Source organism: Eurosta solidaginis, chromosome 4 (assembly GCF_040869045.1).
Source record: "Eurosta solidaginis isolate ZX-2024a chromosome 4, ASM4086904v1, whole genome shotgun sequence".
Taxonomy (NCBI): domain Eukaryota; kingdom Metazoa; phylum Arthropoda; class Insecta; order Diptera; family Tephritidae; genus Eurosta; species Eurosta solidaginis.
In genome coordinates, this window is record NC_090322.1 from 37,755,668 (window position 1) to 37,773,862 (window position 18,195).

Consider the following 18,195-nt stretch of genomic DNA (forward strand, 5'->3'; position numbering starts at 1 on the left):
ATTGTGAAACAACAATAAAATAGTATATGCCAAAGACAGACAGCACGATCCAACATGTTGCCTTAAGTCTATAAAAGGATTCAATATTAAAATTAATTTATAATCAGACGCTGCTGGCACGCAAGCAAAGGCGCAGGAGAAAAAAATCAAAAGCACAGCAAACAAGGCGGCGAATGAATTACGATAAACTTCGGAGCAAAAAAAAAAATCACCAAAGAAAATAATAAAAAGTTAAGAGAAATAAAAAGTAAAAAAAAACGCGGCACAACCGTCAAAACAACCGGCAGCAAAGAAATCACAGGAGAAAATATCGCAGCGGACCATCGACTGCAGAAAATTGGCGGAAAAATTTTTTTTTTCTTTTTTTTTCTTTTTTTTTTGTGAAGGAAAGTGAGCTACTGTGTGGGTTTGCTAAGCAAGTGTAGGGTAAGGTAGTCGGATAACGCTCATTTGAACAAAATGTAAAAAAAGCGGGGGGGGGGGGGGCTGGTTGGTCTTTAAGACAGTTTTAAGTACAATAACAGACGGTGACTTTGCGGGATTATGACTTATTTTCCATTTATTTGCAATTGCGTACAAAAGAACCCTTTTTTCAATTTTTTTTTTGCGTTTTAACCAACACTACTGCCGAGTGTTGGCCAACAATTTAGACTGCCAAAGGGGTATAAATTTATAGTTTTTATGTTTTTTTTGCTACCATTGCAGAGGGTGAACTTTTAGAGTTTCCAAAGTAGGCATCAGTGGCTCTGAATAAAAAGAGTCATTCAATGCCAAATTTGTGTATCGGATAGATTAAACTTATTTAGGTAATATCATATACTACTGTGTCCCATAAGGTACCCGGTGAGAGTTGTCAGGGCCTCTCTGATTATACTAATGAGTTTGAGCTTTCTTTGCCCTAGGCACACAAGGCAGTGTTGCCTGAACTGCGTTGTTTACCAGTTAGTTATGGTTTCCCTAGTGAACAAATGCGTGGTGGCAACGGCGCGCACCCACGTATTTGTTAAAGATTAGGTTAAGGCGAAAAAAAAGGAAGAAAATAAAAATACCAAAAGGATTTCGTATTAATAAAGAGAATTCACAGAGTGCTTTTATTTATATAAATACAACAAGTGTTAAGAAAAGGTTTAACAAATGTTGTGGAAAATGATATATATGTGAATATAATTTTGAAAAGTTGAACTTACGTGAACGGGCGATTACGTGTTCCTTTGCTGGCTGCTGGATTAAAAGAGGACGAGCCTCTTTGCAACATGAGCCGATGAACCCGAGATACAGCTCCTTCGTTGGGTTTCCCGGCAACAAAGTTGCTATACCGCGGGCTCACAGCGGTAAAAATCTAAGATACATGCGTACTACCACTCACACATGCCTGTGTGTATTAGTGATCACAAGCATATGCGGGTGGTAGTAAACGAAGGAAAGAAGAACATTATGTTACGAGGGAGGGGAGATATATTTAGGCCTGTGGCCTAAACATACCGGCCCCCTTGCCGTAAGCAACAAAGAAAACATTAAAAAAAGGATGCCACGCGATCGCACGTCCAGTAAGGCGGTGTAATGGAAGAAGGCAGTGCAGATGCGGACTGCAAGCACTGCACGCCAGATGGTTGACCTCACGTTTCGCTCTCCTGTGGAAAAGAAAATAAGTTATTAGATATACGTACGTGGTTTTAAATTCCGTGCATATTTACTTAAATATATATATATAATATGGCGCATGTGTGAGGCGTGAAAGTCGGATATTTATTTTTGGCAGGCTCCCGAGACCACCAACCCGAACACCGTCGGTTGGGTTAGGAGACCGCCAGCTGTCGATGCCGGTGTACCGCTCACCATCATTTCGGCGTAAATGTCAGCGCCGAGTGTAAGCCGTATCGGTGATGAGCGGTAGAATTGCGGATCCGCCAGCCGCATGAACTCAAAGGGCGCGGCAATCTTGGGGTCCACATTGGACGGTGGACTCAAACGAAAATGGCTTTCGACGACGGCTGCTTGTGTTGTTATGCGCGTCGACGCTCCGAATTTGCCGCGCAGTATGAGGGTGCACTGTCCATGCCCTTGGCGCTCCAATTGTAAGTCGCGTACCAGCTCCGCATCGACGATCGTGCTGGTGGCGCAGGGATCAATAATGGCCCGAACCAGGTGTAAATGCCCACGCGATTCGATTCGTACGATGGCCGTCGGCGCAATGGGCACGAAAGGCCGCATGATGGGCGATGGTGTAGCCTGGAGCAGCCGCCCTGTCCGGAAGCCTTCCGGCGTGTCGCGCGTTAGCTTCATTGTATTTTGGGCTTCAGGAGAGTATGGCGTCGATTTCTTTCGCCGTTGCTGCCTTGCGAGTTTGGACGATTTAGCTGAGTTTCGATGGGGTCCGACCTCACGGTGCCGCCAATTATTTTGTTGGTTTCGAGGTTTGTTTGCTTTCGCCGCGCTTCTTTCGTGCTGTAACAGCGGCCGGAAACTGCGCATCCCATGATTTACCGTTGACGGTCTTGTCTCCGTTTTTGCTCGCTCTTCCTCCATTTTCGCTCTCTCTTCTTCCATTTCCTCTTCCTCTACCTGCTGAGCCCAGGATTTGGCCGGCCCCGAGAGGTTGATCGACAATGCATCGTCGGACGTGTTGTCTTCGCCGTTTGTGGTCGTCTCGTCGCTTACCGGTCGACGCTCATCTAAATGAAGCGTGGTGTGGTGCTTCTCTTGGCACCTCTTGCAGCTATACTTGCTGTTACATTTGTCCACGCGGTGAAAGGGCGACAGACAATTTGGACAGTACTTATGCAGAAGTACTGCCCGCAACCTCTCTTCTGGGGATTTTTTACGGTATTCGGCACAGATCCTAAGGCTATGATCCCTGCCGCAGAGCTGGCAAGCAACGTCGAAACGCTTTGCGCCTCTCTCTGACTTGGCCAGTAACGTTTGGTAGCGGGTCATGATCTGAAAGGATATTGGTATCATTGATCATGCCCAAATTGAGGTTAGCGGAATGTTGTTTGGGTGGCGTAAGCCAAAAAAAATATTATCCCTCATATATTTTCGCAAGAGGAAAAAAAACATTTTATTGAAATAAAGGTTAAGGGCCATAAGTAAATACGAAGAAAAAACGGATTTGGCACGCATCCATACGATGTGGCTGGTGCTTTAGCGCCTCTAGTACATCCCGGCAAAAACGCTCTCGTCACTCCACGTAATTTGACTAGTCATTTTACCAGGTCATAGGTTATATTCCTAGTCACACTTGCATGGGCGTGATTGGGTTTTGTGAACAAATTTTGTAGGGATTTTATAATTTATTTTATGTCGGTAGATGTCGCCGAAGTAGTCCTAAAGATTTATTTTTTGGTTTGTGGTGAACTTTGTTTTCACAACAAGTGGCCTGCCACCACACGGAACGGTTAGACATCTGACTGAAAAGGTATTACAGAGTCGCACTTCCACCATTCAACATTATTTTCGACGTGTATTGTCGATAATGTTGAAATTCGTGGAATTAAGTATTTTAAATCTCGACCAAATGAATGATTGGTCGAGATATGTAATACGCGACATGTGTGGCGTGTTGCGCTCGATATGTCGTGCGGCTTGTAATGCGTGACGTGTAGTGCGTGACGTGTAGGGCGGCATGTAGTACGTGACGTGTAGTGTGCGAGATGTGTAGTGCGGCATGTAGTACGTGACGTGTAGTGTGCGAGATGATTGTGCATGAGCCCTAATGTCGGTGTTGTCGTGCATGACTGTCAAAGGAAAAGTGTAGACATTTGACATTTGTTACAATTTTTTCCATTTCCTGAAACGTGCGTGAGGTTAAAATCGGAAAGTTCTTGCATACAAGTGGCTGTATTCTCATGCCCTGTGGACATTATACAAACAGAAACTAAAGGTACCGTTTTAATTAAGTCTCCTGATGAGCTTATGAATTTCTCTGCTGGGGAAGAGAATTTGCTAGAAGCACAGATTAAGGCGTTAGCTGACGCTGGCATTAAAGTTGTCGTCTGCGGCGGCAAAGTTGGAAATATGGCCTTGCATTTCCTTAATAAATATAAGCTTATGGCTGTGCGTTTGAATTCCAAATTTGATTTGCGTCGTCTAAGTCGTACAGTTAACGGAACTGTATTACCACGCCTTACCACACCCACAAACGAAGAGTTGGGTTACTGTGATAAGGTGTGCGTTGAAGAGTTGGGTGGCACTACTGTTGTGGTTTTCAGAAACGAAGGCAAAGATGCACGTATTGCCACAATTGTTATCCGTGGCGCCACTGATAATTTCATGGATGACATTGAACGTGCTGTCGATGACGGCGTTAACAATTTCAAATGCTTAACACGTGATGGGCGTTATGTGCCTGGTGCTGGTGCTACTGAAATTGAATTAGCTGCGCAATTAGCTGAATATGCTGATACACTTCCTGGTTTAGAACAATCTGCTGTACGTAAATTTGCCACTGCCTTGGAAGTATTCCCCAAAGCTTTAGCTGAAAATTCAGGTGTTAATGGAACTGAAGTTGTTAATGCTTTGTATTTCGAACATAAAAAGTCAGATGGCAAGAATATTGGTTTTAATATTGAAACTGAAAAGGCAGATACTATTGATGTAACCAAAACCCACATTTACGATTTATATCAAGCAAAATATTGGGGATTGAAATATGCTATAGGTGCTGCAACCACAATTCTCAAAGTTGATCAAATTATAATGGCAAAACGTGCTGGTGGTCCAAAACCAAAACAGAATGCGGGCAGTGATGATGGAAATTAGATGACTGGCGCCTTAGTCAAGGCTAGATCAGATTTGCACTATTTTCTTTTATGTATTACCATTTCTCATTTAAAAAAATGTTATTTAATAATTTTATACTGCTGCTTACATACAGAACACATTGCCTACAACTTTCGGAACAAATATTACGTTCTTTTTTCATCAAATGAAATGCTTATTTATCAAAAATCAATGTCAAAGTTGTACGAAAAGAGCTGTCGGGGACTAAGTAGCTTACAACTTCTCCACACAAATAAATTAAAATGAACTATACAACCCCAAAGCAGTGGTCACAGATACAAACCCACTAGCTATTTATGGTGTGGAAAATAGTGCGGTAATTGATGATTATGATCTTGGGGCGTGGTGGTAGTGGTATCAGTGCTCGATATACCTGACATACGATTGTTCTGGTCTAATGCTAGTGGTTTTTTAAATCAACTCAGTGAACAAATCTGCACAATCTACCCAAGTGCAAATCTGTCTCAGGTTATCCGCAGTGTACGAATGGTCTTTCATTTTGGTTACCAACGGGTGTCGATACTGGTTTGCTTGTAATGACTTCCATGACCTTGTACGTTCAGTGGACCTGGCTGGTGATGTGGTGGGACAGATTAGTCTAGTGGACCGCTTCAAGCACCCCAAAAACCGGTAAGTCAAGTGTCTGCTTCCGCAGGCATATGGAGCAGCTGTACTTGTTATAAGTGTACAAATGGTACATCAAAATTCAGTCCATACATGTCCAACACCAATACAAGAGGCTGCTGCATATGGCTTTGAAATGGAATTGACATGCTTAAATGCACCGGAATGCTATTTACCAGTTTGCCTAAAGAGTTGAAAGTAAAACGTGATTTTATTAATGAATTTTTTCATTTCTTTCCTCTAGCGATCCTGACACCGATAGGGAGACCCTTTATTTGGCAGTGGATGATTTGGGTCGTTATCTTCGCGCAGAATATTCAGAAGACATCTACAACTTCTTGGCATAACGCGTCCCTTTGTCGCCGCAAGGTAGAAGAGATTTATCCACCAGAATTGGCGAAATCGCCCATGTTGCAGATGGCGCATGCCAAAAAATCAGGTATATTACGGCATGAAGTTGCTTTTCCTTTTGTGGTAGGATGTTCATTTCATTGTTTTATAGTAGTAATCATAATTATTAATCCAAAATGAGTTAGTTGCTGTTATATGTAGGCACTCATTTTGGAAAATATCCAAAATATTTCGGCGGTCAAAAAAAATTAAAAATTTTTTAACAAACAACAAAATCTATTAAAAAAAACACCAAGAAAAATAACCATCAGTGTTCGTTATAATTAGAGTAAAAACAAACTGTCCTCAACCAATCATTGCTAATTTTTCGAAGTATTCAGCTGAAGATGGAAACTATAAAGTCATCAGTATGATACTATGCCCTGTCTGCATCAGATAGGCAATCACTTTATGAAGCATACAGGTTTTTTTTTTTTTTTTTTTGTTAACATCATGATTCATTTACATAAAAATGACTACGCGTAATATTCAAGTACATAATCTTAATGTAATTGTGATTTATTAGTAAAATACAAGAAATGAAGTTTTGCTATATTACGCCGAAGACATCTCCCTGCGATTAGGTTAGATAGTTAATTTTGAAACCAGAGTCTTAAAAGTGTGAAATCGTTTGAAGTTTTAAATCATCGATTCAAGAATGCTGTTTCTTCATTCAATCACTCCTTAGTCAGGAATCTGGCTTTTAATTAAAGTCAATTCAAGACATCAGCACAAATATTTAGTATTGTCTGTGATTACCCGTCTTTTCGTTATTTAAATAGTAATAATCCACAAAGAAGTTAACTGGAAAAGGATTTTTATTGAAATTTGCCTAAGAATTGAATAATAAAGAAGCAAATGAAAAATATTTCAACATTCCCATTCCGAAAATTGTCATCGTTCTAAACAGGTGTTGCCAATGTACCATATGAAGGGTACTGCATGAGAAAGTACTAACCTACATTCGATCGTCCTTAATTGGTGATTAAACAATTAGGTAAAAGGCAATTCATTATAAAGCTCTTAATAAAAGTTCCCTCATATACTCTTCTTGGCGGTATATGGTGCTGGCCAGATGGAACACGGTATATTTACTGGTTTGTGGGTAGGCAACTTGCAAGAGTAATATACTATTCTATATTTTCTAAGAAAAAATATTCTTTTAAACACAATATTTGTAATTACAGTCAATTAACGTAAGCTCTCTGGGTCGTTTTAGCTTTCATGATAGCAAGAAAATTGAGTACAAATCTGGAACTAGACATAATTTTTCGGAGTTATGAAGCTCCAACGAAATCGCCGATAGACCTATGTACTTTGATGTTCAAATAGCTTAAACTCTAGTATCTGTTTTCGTTTTGTCATCGGCCAAAATATCCACAATTTACTCTATTTGGTCAGTGCGCAATGTGTTCATTCGCAAAGTCCATTGTCCAATAATAGCGCAATAAGTAGGACATATAGTAGTGCCATTTTGACATGTAGAGGAAAGCAATAGATTGTCTTATGTTTGGACACCATGAAGATGATTTAAGGCTTTCTCTTTTTATAACAAACTACTTCAACAATTGGAAGGCTATTATTTCAATTGACCAGTTTTAAACCTTTCCTTTTTTTTTTTTTGACAATTTGAATCTAAACTTAGCCTTCGAAGTAGAAAGGCAGTTGGAGATTGTAATGAGGAGAGAAAAAAAAAGAATGATTCAATTGTATTCTGCGGCAGATAGTGAATCTGCGTTAGGTTGTGTTGGCCTCGTTCGGGGGAACGAGAGCTGGGTGATCTATATGTTGGCCTCGTTCGAGGTGAACGAGAGCGGGTTTTTTTGTGTGTTGGCCTCGTTCGGGGTGAACGAGAGCTGGGTTATTTGGGATGGAGGAATGTGGACTATTAAAGTTCATTTTCGTTGTCGTTGGGCGGAAGTAGTACCAGTTTCGCGATTGGTCTGCTAATTTGTCCCTTAATTGTATTGACGTCAACAACACGTACACGGTTATCGGAACCTGGATGTGTGTTGACGACTCTCCCCATTCTCCACTCGTTTGGTTGTAGGTTGTCCTCTTTTATGACGACTAGGTCCCCGGGTTTTACGTTGGATTGTGGATGTTTCCATTTATACCTTTTCTGGATCTCGGTGAGATATTCCGATTTCCATCTTTTGCAAAAGGTTTGATGAAGGGCTTTCATCTTTTGCCATCGGTTTACAATGGAGGCAGGGTTTTCACTACAGTCGAGTTCAGGTGGAGCTAAAAGATGCCCGCCTACGAGGAAATGGCCTGGAGTAAGCGGCTCCAGGTCGGAAGGGTCGTTGGATGAGGGACTTAGAGGTCTCGAGTTGAGGCAGGCCTCAATTCGACATAAGAGGGTTGTAAACTCTTCGAGAGTATATTTATGATCGGACGCGAGCTTTTTAAAGTGGGTCTTAAAACTTTTTACCCCCGCTTCCCACAAACCTCCCATGTGAGGAGCGCTTGGCGGTATAAAATGCCATTCTATAATGTGATGGCTATATTTAGTCAACGTTCCGTCCCTTGCTTCACGCAGAAATGCTTTAAACTCGGATCGTAAAGATCGAGAAGCTCCGACAAAGTTAGTACCACTGTCGGAGTAAACGTTTTTTGGACAGCCTCGTCTGGATACGAATCTGGCGAAGGCAGCTAGGAAGGACCCGGTACTAAGATCGTTTGTCGCTTCTAGATGGATGGCTTTCGTCGAAAAGCAGACAAACAGGCAGACGTATCCTTTCGAAATTCGACATCCCCTCCCTCTGTAGGATTTTATATCGAATGGTCCCGCGAAATCTACCCCGGTGTTGGTGAAGGCCCTAGAAAAGGTGGTGCGCTCCTTCGGAAGGATCCCCATAAGTTGCGTTTGTGTCCGCTTCCTGTAAATAGTGCAGACTTTGCAGTTGTGGATAACCGACCTTATCATTATTTTAACACGTGGGATCCAGTACTGAGTGCGGATATGACGTAGCATCAGCTGGTTCCCTCCATGCAGGGTGGTCTCATGAGAGGATTGGACTATAAGTCTGGATAACCTGCAAGTGTAAGGAAGAATAATGGGATGACTTTCATTATGGGACATGTCTTTCGATGCCCCTGTCCGCCCCCCAGTTCGAATGATGCCTTCTTCATCTATATATGGGTTCAGGGGTAAAATCTCACTCTTCCCATTTATAAGTTTTCCTGACTTCAAATTTGCGTACTCTTCTTGATAATGTTGCCTCTGGCATATGGTTATCAATCTTCGTGTTGTTTTTTCTATTTCGTCAGGAGCGATCGAATGAGAATCCCTTTTGAAGGAGGATTTAGTTTTTGGGTGCGTATTCTGGAAAAACCGAAGAATATAGGATATAACCCGCAAGGCCCTTGGTAAATCGGAAAACCTATCTAGAATATCAAAGTCATTTTTGACCGAAGTTGTATGAACTTTCACCCTCTTTTCCTCCATATTCGTATTGTAATCTTCTTCTTGTGTTGGCCAATTTTCGTTGTCTTCTTGTAACCAAGAAGGTCCCTGCCACCACAAAGAATTGTTGATTAGGTCCGAAGCGTAGAGGCCTCTGCTCGCCAAATCTGCAGGATTTGACGCGGAGTCTACGTGCCGCCATACTTTGTCTCCTACTTTATCGATGATTTTAGTTATTCGATGTGCCACGAACGTTGACCACGAACATGGTGGTTTTCGGATCCATGCCAGTACTATAGTCGAATCTGTCCAAAGGGTTACTTTAATGTTTGAAAGTTGCATATTTTCTATGGCCGACTCTATAATTTCTGCAAGTAGGACTGCGCCGCAGAGTTCCAGTCGTGGCAATGATATGGTTTTGACCGGGGCTACTCTCGTTTTGGCCATCAACAGGTTGGTGAAGACTTGATCCTTTGTTTGTACCCTCAGGAAAACAGTGGCGGCATATGCTTTTTCCGAGGCATCGCTGAATCCATGTATTTCGACATTGTCCTTCAATGTGTAGTGAACCCATCGCGGTATGCGTATATCGTTGATCTTTTCGTAGTCCGTCATGAATGATTGCCACCGATGTAGAGTAGTTTCAGACACATCTTCATCCCAGCCTGTCCCTTCCAACCAAATATTTTGCATTATTATTTTGGCTACAATTACGACTGGTGCCAGCCAGCCAAGAGGGTCGAAAAGTTTTGCGATCGCAGAAAGTATTGACCTTTTTGTTACGGCGTGGTTATTGTCAAAGGGTTTCGCTGTGAAGTAAAAGTAGTCGAAATGGGCGTTCCACCTGATACCGAGTGCTTTTACCATGCTGGTGTCTTCAAACTCAAGAAAATCCTCGCTTAATAGGTGTTGCTTCGGTATACCCTGTAGGATTTTCTTGCAGTTGGACGTCCATTTTCGCAATGGGAAACCTGCCGATTGCAATGCCAATGATATTTCGTCCCTTGCCTTGATTGCAATTTCGATGCTGTGTCCACCGGCGAGTACGTCATCAACGTACATGCAATTTCGCAGTATATCTGCTGCCATTGGATGCGATGCCTCCACGTCATCAGCTAGTTGGTGCAGCGTTCGAATCGCAAGATACGGAGCACAATTAACCCCAAAGGTTACCGTTTTCAATTCATAAATGTTAATTGGGTTTTTGGGGCATTTGCGAAATATGATTCGCTGATATTTTGTTTGGTCTTCATTGACCCATATTTGGCGATACATTTTCTCTATGTCGCTGTTAAATACGTATTTGAACAGCCGCCAACGTAGTATAAGAACTGTCAGGTCGGATTGAAGAATCGGACCTGGATATAAGGCATCATTTAGACTTTTGCCATTAGTGGTAGGACAAGATGCATTAAATACGACTCTGACTTTTGTCGTTGTACTTCCCTCCTTTATAACAGCATGGTGAGGTAGGAAGTAACAGTCATTTGAGTCTGGCGAAAAATTGCCTATTTGTTTCATGTGCCCTAAGGTTTCATATTCGGATACAACTCTATTGTATTCCGTTTGAAGGACTGGGTTTTTCGCTAGTCGTGTCTCGTTGCGATAGAATTGAGAACACGCACTTTTTAATGAGGGGCCTAGGCTAAATTCTTTCCTAAAGGGCAAGGAGACTACGTATTTGCCATCGTTGTTCCGAACTGTTGTGGATTTGTATAGCTCCTCGCAGTAAGTATCATCTTTATTGATGCTCCTCTTCTTTGGAATTTCCTCTATCTCCCAAAAGGCCGCCAATTGTTTATCTAAAGTGACCTCATTGAAATATGAAACTAGGGTCTTATTTGTATCAACCGCATCTGTCCGGCCTGTCAAAATCCAGCCGAACACCGTTTCCTGTGCTATTAATGTGTTTAGCACGTCCTTCCTGATACCGCCTAGCATAATTTGGGGGTATATGTCTCCGCCCAGAATTAGATCGACTGGCTCATTGACAAAGAATCTTTTGTCAGCCAGTACTAAGTCAGGGAATGCTTGCCTAGTCATTGCATTTATTCGGCAAGTTGGAAGATTCCCTGTCAGTTGTGGTAAAACCAGCATGATCGTATTGATCTCGATTAATGGGTCGGTTGGTGACCGCAGTTGTATGTTGCACGCTTCTTTTACTTGTGCAGACATTGTATTATTGATGCCCGAAACTTGGGCATGCAGGTGTTTGGATGGCAGATTAATTCTGCGCTTTAGTTTCTCGGTAATGAATGAACATTCAGATCCCGAGTCTATTAGGGCTCTCGCCGAATAGTCAACACCATTAAAATGAATCTTGACCTGAGCTGTCCCTAGTAATACCCCTTTATTTGTGTTTGCGAAACATGAGTTCACATTATTAATCGGAGCGTTTTCTCTTTCAGCATTGCGTCGTATTTGAGCTTCCCGTGAGGTAGATGCTCCGATAGTGTCGGAAGTATTTGTTGGTTTTGGCTGATTCGAAATATGAAGCAGCGTATGATGTCTTAAATGACATGTGGCACAGTTCATTTGGCTGGTGCACCTTGTCACCGAATGGCCAGCAGAAAGGCAGTTTATACACCCACGGCTGCTCTTAATTTGTTCAAACCGTTTATTGGGTGTTAAACGTAAGAACTTTTCACACTTTGAAATTCGATGTGCAGGACTTTTGCACATCTTACACGTAGGTTTGGCTGTTGTTGCACTTGCCTGGTAGGACCCTAATCGTTTCGACGATGTATCTGCCGAGGAACGAGAAGCATGTGGCTTAGAGGGTTTTGAAACCGTATCCCCTCTTATATCTACCACAGTTTCCAACGTTTGGAATCTGCTGGATAAGAATTTATCCATATCTGCCCATTTTGAAATTTCTGTTTTATTTTCTATGGTTTGTTCCCATAGAGCCAGTGTGGTTTCTGGCAGTTTTGTGGAGCACAAATATGTTAGAATTGCATCCCAGTTTGATATGTCAATCTTGTGACATTGAAGCGCTGAGATACAATTGTTTATTTCACGTTGCAGTTTTTTAATGGAGCTACCGCATTCGCTCTCAACTGCTTTTAAACTGAAAAGAATTTTTAATTGGGCATTGACCAAGATACGTTTGTTTTCGTATCGGTCACATAAATTTTTCCACGCTGTATCGAAACCGTCTGTTGTTAAGGAACACCGTTCCACTATCTCTTTGGCCTCCCCTTGAGTTTTTTGCCTCAAATAGTATAGTTTTTGCACTGCATGGAGTTTACTATTATTAATATATATGGCAGTGAACATGTCCCTAAAGGACGGCCATGAAATATAGTCGCCTTTGAAAATATCCGTATCACATGCTGGCAGGCGCACATGATATTCCATATTATCTGAGACATCTACTTTCTTATCTTTCTTTTCAAAATTTTCCAAAAGCTCAGCTATTGCCGCCTGACACTTTAGGAAGCTGAAATAGCACATCTTATGCTTCTTCTTGATAGCCGATAAGTCCTTTGAATCAAGCTCTGATGAACCTAAGAGCTTTTCGTATGTCACCTTCGTAGCTTCCCACAGAGTTTTTAACTCATCCCTTTGGTATATTAGGGAGTGTTTACTGTGTTGTGAAGGTGACATGTCGTTGAAGTCATTTTCATACTCCGTCACTGCATCTGCTTGGCGTGTATAGGTATCCATTATATGAAAATTTATTGAAATATTAATTGATTAATTGCCTTTGCAGAGAGTATTGAGTGAAAATGAACTGAAACGAAGGACTGTGCTTGAGAGAGATCTCTCGAGGAAGTGGCCTCGAAGCTTGCGAGAAAGCTAGGAATTAATTTAAAGAATGTGCAATTTTCGTGGTGGCAACGGCGCGCACCCACGTAATTATTCAAAGAATGCTCTAATGCAGATGTGCCAATGACTTGTGTAAGCCAATAAGTAATGGCTAGTGAAGAAAGTGGTGTTAGTGAAAAAATAAAGAAATGTATGAACGTTCGTTATGGACTTTTTGGTAATTTAACCAAGGGCTGTGATCTTTTGTATCACAAAAAATTAGACCAGTCAAAAACTGATTTGTGTATTGCCGCAAGTGAAAAATAAAAATAATTCAATTTTTAAAAAATTGAACAGGAAATAAGCCTTTTGGCCACCCAAACAACAACAACAATATATGTGTATGTAACTAAGTGCACTTTGTACTATAGCACCAAACTAACTTGCAAACGTATTGCCCGTGTAAATAAGTGCAAGTGATTTTTATGTGGAAGAAAATTTTATTTAATTAAATGTGCGCCTAAAATAAATTTACAGGTTTCTGAATAAGCAACCTTAACAAATCGAATTTTTGTGCAGTGGATTAAATTAATTTTTTCAGATAAATCCTGCAAAGGTGAAAGTCGAAAAGTGACGCAAATCGGTGTTTGAGGTTATGTTAACCTTTTAGAGCAGTGTTGTGCTACCTTGAGCTGTGTCCGGAAAATCTTACCGCTGGTGGGGGATAGTTCCGGATAGTCACAAGGCGTGTTGTACAAACTTTAAATAACTGCGTTAAGCGCCTTCTCCTATTTTTGCACAAGATGAGACTTCTAACTTCACGGAAAAAAAAAACAAAATCACTTGCACTATTACATATAAAAAGTTCACTTTGTAATTTGTAATTTTAATTTTGTGAAATTTTATTAAAAGTGAAAAGGAAAACCCTACCTAGCACGGAATATTTTCAAACCACGTACCTTTCAATAAATTGCTGATCCGGATTAGTAGATTGACTTTTGTGGATTGTCGGTGTTGTTGATGTTGTTTGGAGGTTGGGTGTCGCTCAAATCTGTTTGTGTATGCCAATTGCTGATGAATATATTATCACTATTGTAAATCTCTTCTTCCTCGATTTAATTGCCTAGGGAGTGGAGTGGACTGTAGTTCTTGGTGATTGGCTCTTCTTACCGGCGTGGTAAGGACCATGAACAAATGCGTGGTGGCAACGGCGCGCACCCACGTATTTGTTAAAGATTAGGTTAAGGCGAAAAAAAAGGAAGAAAATAAAAACACCAAAAGGATTTCGTATTAATAAAGAGAATTCACAGAGTGCTTTTATTTATATAAATACAACAAGTGTTAAGAAAAGGTTTAACAAATGTTGTGGAAAATGATATATATGTGAATATAATTTTGAAAAGTTGAACTTACGTGAACGGGCGATTACGTGTTCCTTTGCTGGCTGCTGGATTAAAAGAGGACGAGCCTCTTTGCAACATGAGCCGATGAACCCGAGATACAGCTCCTTCGTTGGGTTTCCCGGCAACAAAGTTGCTATACCGCGGGCTCACAGCGGTAAAAATCTAAGATACATGCGTACTACCACTCACACATGCCTGTGTGTATTAGTGATCACAAGCATATGCGGGTGGTAGTAAACGAAGGAAAGAAGAACATTATGTTACGAGGGAGGGGAGATATATTTAGGCCTGTGGCCTAAACACCTAGTGTGTTCCTTTGTGCGTTCACAGAACCATAGACTGCTGCTTAAGTACTCTGTTGAGTAGGTAGTCATCGTGTTTATTACCTCCATGTCCCCGACGTCCAGGAACCTATCCTAACAAAACCCTGTTTTAGGTACCCAAATAATTTATGACTCCAACGCATTCATCTACTAGCTGAAAAGTAATTGTGTAAGACCGCAAGGGATGCAAGGCTGCCTGGCTGTCTGACATAATAAGGAAAATAGCAGGATATCATCCCATTGTTTTCGATTTCTCGGTCCATAGATGCAAAGTTCCCGCTTTCCTGTCAGAAAACTTTGATTCATCCGTGAACCAGGATCAGTACATGGAACCCCTTTTTAGCAAAGAGTTGTGCCCAATACGGACACCTCAAAACAGTTATGTCTATATCTGCACATAAGTCTCTCAAATTCAACGAATATGTCTCAACGAGAAGATTTCGCTATTGAGGTTACTCGCAAGACATCACTGGCTTCGTTATCATTTGAAGCTGTCGGTTTGACAACACAAATGTACGAGTACATAGATAAGCATTGTGGAGAGGGAGCTGTGCGCAATTCCAATACACTTCGCATTTATGTTTTACGGTCCACATTAAAATCGGTCAAGCTCCTCTCAGCCGATCGGTCATATCACTGATGATTTGCCTCGGCACCTAATTAAAGATACAAATAATACGTGAAAGAGATTCAATTCGTTTTGTAGATTTTTCGAGAGAGTGGATAAGTGGTGTGCAATTCTGAAACCGGCTTGTCTCCAAACCAAAATTGACAAGGTATGTCTGAACATCGCTTCAATATACACCAATTATAAGTAAGTATAAATATGTTCCAATTTATTGCATTTCTCCGTGGACATGAGCTTTCGGCGCCAGTACTGCGGGAAGGCTAAAATATTACGAAGGTTTAAGTACTTAATGTGAAGTACCTCAAGTAATTAAACTCAATTGTACAGGCAAGGCACGACACGATTTCCAGCTCAATCCCTTAATATTTGTCATTCACTAGTTATAATATCAAAATACTTCGTAATCGTAATTGGAGTCATCTGATTGAAGAGGCTCGGCCGCCCATGAACTTAAGAAGTTCTCTTCGTAAGTACTATGAAGAAGTACGGCACTTAAGAAGTCAGTCGTATGAAGAGACATCCACAAAAAGGCGTCGGTGAGCCCCATTTAAAGACAAATACGTGGAACTCGCAGTTGAGGAAAGCAACCCCTCAGGAAGACGCGCGCCTCTCTAGCTCATGTTCGATCTGGACACTGTAATAGGTTATACTCTTACTTATCCAGAATCATCCCGACCCAACGTATGTCCTACTTGTAACGTGTCCCAAAAAACACCAACCATCTTTTTAATTGCAATGTAGAGCCAACACCTATAATACCCTTATCTCTCTGGTTCAAACCCGTTGAACCAGCAAGTTTCCTCAAACTCCCGTTAAGGGTATTTAAGACAATTTGCGAATGGTCGCACCTACTGGATGGGGCGAGGCTCTGCTACAACAACAACTATGTGGCGGTGTGTCTTATTAGGACAACATTTACTAAAATGTTTGAACTCACGTTTTTATTTGCCATCTCTAAGGAAATCACCCGTTTGCCATATCAAATAGCTAAGGAACTCTCCAATACTCGCTACTGGGCTTTTTGTGGCATTTTTTGTTTAATTTCTGCCGCTATCGGCTTGTATCGCTTTGAAATACTTTCACTGCCGCTTCACTTTTTTTGATATTGTTCTTAGTAAATTTTTCTCAATTCAATTATATTGTGCAATTTTTTTCATTTGCGCCTACTCTTGCGCTCATATCCGTTTCCGTTTGGCTGGCGTATCGAAGGCGACTAAATTCCTTTTTTGCTACAAAACGAGGCATACATTAAGGCGCGAAAGCCCATTTTTATATGGCATGAGGCAGATGTAAGGGAAATTATAATAATTTTTGGTTTTTGGCGGTAAGAAAATAAAAAATTTAATTATAAAAATATTGCGCAAGAAACGTTGATAAAAGAAATTATAAAATAATAGCAAATACGTCCTTGCTTTCCTTCTTTGCTACCCACTGCCTGCTATAAGGACTTTTTTAAGCGCTGTAGCTGGTTTTCATTCGTGACTTTCAAGAGAAAGCAGTGAAAGTAGCTAAAGGGTTGTAATTGTGTTGTTACAAAAAATGTATTGAGAAGCTTGGTGGGAGGGAGGGTGTTGTGACTGGTTGCTGTTTACCAAAAGTCAAATCAACTTGCTTTCTTTTCGATTGCAATCAATTCCTTTTCTCCTCCAATATCCCAAAATCGAATGCATGCTTCCAAGGCGTACAATGCCTTCATTGTTCAGATTTGAATGTGTGAATGTATATAAATATTTTAACGATTTTTTGTTTCAATAATGAAAAAATAACAAGAAAAACGCCTATAGAAAGTTATGTTCATGTACACAAAAAAAAAAAAATTAAAAGAAATTATACAAGCTATTGCAAAGAAAATGAAGCAGAATAAATATTATAAATACTTAGTAGGGGTTCGAATGTTGCACTATGGCGCTTTGGGGCTTATTATGATGCAAAAATAAAGCAATAGCTTGTTCTTAAATTTACTATATTCTAGTGTACTCGGCAGACTTTCTCCTGCCCGAAAATTGGTTTGCCTACATTCAAAAAGCGAGCCTCGCTCCCCTCTTCTCTCTTTATACCATTCTCTTCTACTCTATGCTCTATTTTTCTTCTTATTCTTGTTTATCATATGTTCCATTTATTACCCTCCCCTTCCAGTCCCACTCCTAGTCCCACTCCCGATCCCACCCTCACTCTTACTCCTAGTAACAATTCTTTCCCAACTCTCACACTAACTCTCACTCCCATTGCAACCCCACTCTTATATGGAATCAACTCGTTTTTGAGTTTTAGCGAGACTAGTGCACAGAAATTAATTTTTCTATATGTATAAATATTTATTTGGATAATTACTGAAAGAGATCGACACAAAAACTGAAACCTGAAACAGACTCCAGAGCTAAAACCGAAACCGGAAGAGATTCAACATTTAGAACAGATTCCAAAATCAGAACAGGAGTTGAAAGTGATCCCGTAAATATATAACAAAATCTGAAACCACAATCAGAACTGGAAATGAAACCGGCATCTTAACTGGAACCGAAACTAAAAGCCAGTACAGAAACCGAAGCCAAACCGTAATGTAAACTGAAACCTCAACCGAAGCTACAAAAATAGCCGGAATGAAAACCGGAGCTGAAAGCGAAACCGGAACTAAAAGTAAAATCGCAACTTTAACCTTAACAGAAACCGAAACAAAAATCGGAACTGAAAATTAAAGCGGAATATTAACTGACATCGCAACCAAAAGCCAAAGTCTGGAAATAAAAGTGTTACTGGAAATTTAACTCAAACCGAAACCAAAATCAATGCCACATCTAAAACCACGTCTGAAAGCGATACTCGGTCCTTCAGTGACGTCGGAAACGTGCCCGAACCGAAACCAAAATTCAAGTGAAAATAAAGTGAACT

At 40.8% G+C, this 18,195-nt stretch overlaps 2 long non-coding RNA genes and 1 pseudogene across 2 annotated transcripts; 2 read left to right on the forward strand and 1 right to left on the reverse strand.

Annotated features, from left to right (window-relative positions):
• Nucleotides 1-1,093: 1,093 nt before the first annotated feature.
• On the reverse strand, nucleotides 1,094-14,636 carry LOC137247826 (uncharacterized). The gene is made up of 3 exons (XR_010951896.1): nucleotides 14,366-14,636; nucleotides 13,912-14,075; nucleotides 1,094-2,937 (listed from the first exon to the last, which is right to left on the reverse strand). It is a non-coding gene; the product is annotated as an uncharacterized lncRNA (long non-coding RNA).
• On the forward strand, nucleotides 3,788-4,863 carry LOC137247824 (T-complex protein 1 subunit theta pseudogene; annotated as a pseudogene).
• LOC137247825 (uncharacterized) lies at nucleotides 5,002-6,058 on the forward strand. The gene is made up of 2 exons (XR_010951895.1): nucleotides 5,002-5,409; nucleotides 5,648-6,058. It is a non-coding gene; the product is annotated as an uncharacterized lncRNA (long non-coding RNA).
• Nucleotides 14,637-18,195: the final 3,559 nt, after the last annotated feature.